Below are 6,044 nucleotides of genomic sequence, written 5' to 3'. Positions count from 1 at the left end.
CGATAGCGCTGTTAGCCGATTTCGGTTAGAAAGTCTGTAATTTTCACTTGATTTAGACCCCTGTAAATGTCCTCTCTTATCTATCACTATGGGTGTGTGAGGTATCAAATGAAAGCTCAGATCTCCCAAGTAACCCACATCCTTTCGTTTGGTTCTAGTTCTAATCGTGTACACACACTGCCTCTGTACTTAACCCTACCTTGAGGAGCACGTATTTCTCGGAATCCTCCAAAATCAGGATTTTTTTCCCATTCGTGAACCTCAGACATTGTAACCAGTTTTTTATCTGCTGTAAGAGTCTGTAAGGAGGTTATTTGTGAAAAAATTGTTTAGATAGGTTGAAAAACTTTTGCAGGACAGCGAGTTTTGTTACTTCACCCCGTAACATTTTCCAGGCTGCCGTGCTGCTCTTGTTGGTATTCACCCGAGGTCCCACTTTCACTTTCTGGGATTCTGTGTTGACAAGTGTTATGAGAGTCTGCTACCAGAGTGAAAATGGAACCTTGAGTGTTTAAAAAAAAATTGTGTAGAACGTGCGGGGCGAAAAGTCAAAAGATTAGGAAGGCAAACTAGAGCAAATATTTTTGTGTAAATTTTAAGAATGACGTACTCGTTCTCTATCATGTGAACGGGGACTGGGATAGTGCAGACACACATCCTGTACACTGTGCAACAAATGTGTAGGCCTACAGCGCATATACACCTTAAAAATTGGAGAAGCAACCCTAGCTGCTGCACAAAAAAGTATTGAAGAAAGTTCACACATCTGGACACCTTTCGATCAAAATAAAACAGTAGATGCTTGCCCTGTGTGTTCGTTTCCTTTGCACACTTCAAAATAAAGTTTATATAAGAAAAGGACATCAAACACCGTCTTGCCTTAAAGACCCACCAGAGTCTCCATTTGTTGAAACAACTACCCATGTAATTGCGGCAGACAAACAATCACATGAAAGTACTCAACAGACATCCATAGTAGATCAATCATCACCAGAAATATCACCAGTGAACTCGTAATTTTGAAAAGTAGACCCATCTAAAAATTTCCCTCAAAGTTGCCCTCAATTGCGCCATGTTTTAACTCATTCGCTACACGCCGAGCCGTGGGGGACGGTGCGGCTAAAGTGCCGTCAGTACCCTAAGCCGCCCCTGGCGGCTCGAGAACCGACGTTCAATTTTAGCTTGGTTTCTATTCCAATCCACATATCCATGTTAAAATAAAGGTCATAATATAAAGTAGACTTCCGGGTCAAGCGTTTCCACCGAAAATCGGAAGTTTTGATTCAGTTTTGAAACACGATTTCGAAGTTTATGCGACATTGTTTTATCGCGAAGCCCAAATTTTAGCCCAGACAACAGTCTTAGTAGCCCACTTTTACACAACAAAATGTATCATTATTTTGCTCACTAAAGAGGTGTAGGACTCTTCTTTATAATATTGATACTACTGGACTCAAATTGCCAGTGCACTGTAATTGAGAAATCAATATTTTGAGTGCTAGATCTAGGCCTAGATCTAAATAGTCAAAATATTTTTTTTTCTCCCCAAAATCACTACTCTTTGGTGAATTTACTCAAAAAGTACCACCCAAGACATGTATAGGTTTATTCCAAATGCAATTCTGAATAATTCCATATAAGATATGAGTGTTTTTTTCTGTTTGGGATCCTTTTTTCAAAATTGTTAAAAAAAATTTTTTTTTTCAATATCGGAGGTTATGATCCAAATGTACAAATATTATGGAATGTATGTAAATAACTGCTCATTTTTCAATATTTTCCTGTTCTATATACAGTTATGGTTATTTTGAAGTATAATTTGACTAGGTGCAAACATATTTTTTGAGTTTCATCTGAGATTATAAATTTTTTATTTTCAAATTTTATCCGTAGCCAATCACAATTGTGTTGCATAATCGCCTCTTACATGAACCAAAGTTGAAAAATACTCAAATAAACAATACAGATGTATTCTACAAACCATACTGAAAATATTGGTATATAATATGTTGATATTTATTTGAATTTATGGCCCCCAAGACCTGTGAACTGCGCACTAGTCATCATCTCATTTCGCCCTCCCGAAAAAAATTCGTCCACAAGCCGAAAATAATACGTAGCGAACGAGTTAAAGGGTGCTCGGGAACAGCCGTGAGGTACAGAGTAACTGGATTTTGAAAAATGTAAAAAAAAAGCTGGCAGGCAGTGGCTTGGTCTGAGCTAAGGCGCCGGCAGCGAGTGAGTTAAGAGTCCTTGGAAACTGCAAGTTTACATTTTTTGAGCTTTTAATCAATGTTTTTCCATAAAATACATACATAAAAGTGTTTTTGAATGGATATACAAGGCGTTGGGTCAAAAAACAAAAATGTAAAAAAATTTTTACTGGCAGAAAAAAGCTGATTTCTCGGATTTCATGATTTTGATAAGTGCCTGATTTCACCACGATGCCTCACATATAACAATGTGTAAAGGTAAATGAACAAATATTATGAAAATTAAAGTTTAAGTAGGTTAGCTAATTTTGAAAAATGCGCAAAACTGAGAATATATGCTCTTGGGATGGTGGGAGGTACAAGCGTTGCTGAAAATATATGCGCACGGGACTGGAAGAGTAAATCTCTGTACAGAATTTTTAGAGCCAGATGATTAGTGTGACGTACACATAACATCGTATAGGCAACCAGGAACAATAAATGTTCCCAAGTTTCATGACATCCAAGGTACGGCACAAAGCTAAAAATTACGTACTTTTGTGATGTACCAGGTCCATCATAAGGCAAAAAAAGGGTTTAAAAAAAGATGCAGTCTGCACTTGCTTTACAGACATGTTCTTGTTGAGTTTGCAAACATTTGTAACTAGGGACCGAGTTTCTGTTCTGCACAACTTAACCCTATCCATACGCCCTGGGGTCATTTTGTACCCCCAGAATTGTATTCTTCACATTTTAGAATACTTCTAGTACGAAAATCTCTTTGAAACTTTCAGTATTTCTCAAAAAATCATTTTGACAGACTGCTATGCAAAGCATGCGGATCTGATTAATGAGTAAATTTCCTCTTTGGAAAGTGTTGGCAAAGAGTTCCCCACGTCGTACGGATACGATAGTAAAGCACGACGTACAGATAGGGTTAAGATGAACAGTTACTTGCAAAACAGAATTCTTTGAAAATATATTGTCAGTGTCATTTCTATAAATCTCATTTGAATTTAAGACCACCTGAGTGTAGCATGAGAAATTCAGATTTGAACGTCTACATGGACATTTCTTATAACGGATTGCCAGGCTCCAATAAATTCTAAGATCATTGTTAAAATAATTTGTAATGTGTTTAAAGGACAGTGAAAACGCAACATGAGAGTCATTCATAACATATCATCAGTGAGCAAACAAAATGGCAAGTCTCATTTTTGCTTCTTTTGAGATAAAGGGAAAAACCTGTTTAACTAGACTATCATCTAATAATGGTAAAACATTCCATGCATGTTTCTTTTGTAACTGCCAGTACGTTTTCGTTTTAATTTACTAAAAGATAGAATGCATACTCATATAGTACCACCAAATACAATAAAAGACTAATAATGCCATTTCGCTAGCGCAGTGACAATTTATGTCATGTGACTGATCCCAAAGAGATTTTTGTTTTCAAGTGATAGGAAAAGATGATTTTAAAGAAAACGCAAAAATTTAATATATTGTTCTTCATTTATTGTTTCTGCATTATTTTACCAACAGATTACTAAAAAATGCAGTTTCCAAATAGGGAAGAAACTTGCACACAAACAGAAAAAACAAAAGGCACAACATCCCATCTCCAGCACTGAAACATTGTTCTTGTCAGGTTCAATTTCTTCACACCTAAAAATAGGAAATTCACAGAAGACATTCTATTTTCAAACGGTTGTCCTTTCAATTTTTCTCAATACAACCTGGACATCAAAAAGTAACTCTGTCTCACATACATACAAACAATGCTTATGAGGAAATAGACATCAATTAAAAAACTGGGTACTTTTCACTACATGACATGAATAACTCTTCAATACACTCAGTACTCACTCTAATATATGCAAGACAGCATATTCATGTATTCATCTTTCAGCACCCTGGATAAATCTTCACTGCATACCTCATACTCTTTTATACCACACAAACAATGACATACTCTCCTGAGGAACCTCTACAAATATGTAAATGAAACTTACACTTTTGTCTTTACACGACAAATAAAATAATATGCATTTGTTTTTACACATAAATCCAATTCTAACATTTATACAAACTGATAACTAAATCACATACTCCTTCGAAATATACATAAATTTATACAAGTTTCTCAAGTGAAAATCAACATTCATCCATAAGCCAGCAACACTTCATAGATATCTCATTATACAGGACAGCGTTACAAGCTTTTCAAAAAGAAATGAAAGTCCCTACAAGTTCCAATTTGAAATCCTATTATAAGAAGTCATATCGACTATAAGCTTACCACCTCGTCTAACAGATAATCATCCGTTTTGAATAAAAATATTGAAAAATGAGGAGTTGACATCTACTATTGACAAACTGGTAAAGATACAATGAGTCCCAGTTTGAAGCAAGAAAGGATCTATCATAATATAAAAACTGAACTCACTGAAATCCTCATTAAAGCATTCTCAGGTGAATATAATTAATGCTTCAGATAACACCTGGGCTTACTCACAATGAAGTTGTTTAAAGTAAGACAAAAGGTTTACGACTCTTCCTCCAATGAATTTTGACAAGTTTGTTTATTATTCTCTACAAGCATAATCTAATAGAAATGTGTCATAATGCAATGGAATCAGGGTCTCTTTAATTTTTGAGCATGTGGCTTATTGGTGTCATTTTACGGCTTGTTAATTGGTCTTACTTTCAATGAAAAAATACTCATAAATCTTATAAAAGTCGAGATATTTGCGATAGGAGGTGGGTGTCGTCTGGTTTTAGAGGTAAAATTAGAGAGAAAATGGTCACTAAAGTTTGATGATTTTCAAAGCTTTGAGTGTCCTTGAAAACTCCAAATTTACATACAGTCCATACCGGCTTTAAGCACGGTCATCGGGAGAAAGCTTAAGTGTGCTTAATGCCGAAGCGTGCTTGAGTGCGAAGTAGACATAATCCAGAGATTTTCATCTAGAAAATTTCTCGTGCTATTTCCCTTTGTTTGTAAGTAGGCTTATAGTGGCCCCGCAGAAGTGTGCACTGGTATTTTTACCCGCCATGGTAGTTTCTGTTTGCTTGTTTGTTTTTGTTTTGTGGTCGAATGGGAAATGAAAACTTAATTTACATGTCCAGTCACGGTACAGCACATTAGGCCTACACACTGCATGTGCGTACCACTGCCCGCTGTGCCACTCATACCACCGCCTTCATCCCACCTCGCGAGTGATACACAATCAGGATTAATGGATAGTGACGGTCAAAAGTGAAATCGCAGCCAGCCTCCCTTTCTCATCTCCCCGACTCTCATTGCATTTTTTTGTCTGTGTGTAGCTTTGCTCTAGGCTAGATCCTATGTCCACGCGCACGGCTGTGTGCATCTCTCTGTCTTCCTCTCCGCCCGTGTGAGTGTGTGTCTCCATCACTTGCATTCTTTGTGTTTCTCTTAACACACTCCACTGCTCCGGTGTAGACTGTGTTTCATCTTCGATGGGTCTTCAGTCTTCTTGAAAGTATTGACTGTCTTGTAAATGAAGCGTGCGTGAAGCCGAAGTTACCGTGCTTAAAGGCGTGTAATTTATATAGCAAAAAATTCAGTAAGAGCCGTTTAGCTTGCTTTGAGTGCGAAACGTGCTTTATGCCGGTGTGCTTAAAGCCGGCACGGACTGTATTTTGTGCCTTTCATCAACGTTTTCAATAAAAAGCACCCAGAAATGTATTTTTAAATGTATAAAGTTATAGAGCCAACAATTTTAAAAATCCATAAAAATTAACCAACAGGTGGAAAAATGTCAGTTTCTCTGATTTCATTATTTTGAAGCGCCCAATTCCACCACACTATGACACATATATGATCCC

The sequence above is a fragment of the Aplysia californica genome, unplaced genomic scaffold (assembly GCF_000002075.1).
Source record: "Aplysia californica isolate F4 #8 unplaced genomic scaffold, AplCal3.0 scaffold00046, whole genome shotgun sequence".
In the NCBI taxonomy this organism is placed as follows: domain Eukaryota; kingdom Metazoa; phylum Mollusca; class Gastropoda; order Aplysiida; family Aplysiidae; genus Aplysia; species Aplysia californica.
This window is presented reverse-complemented; position numbering follows the sequence as displayed.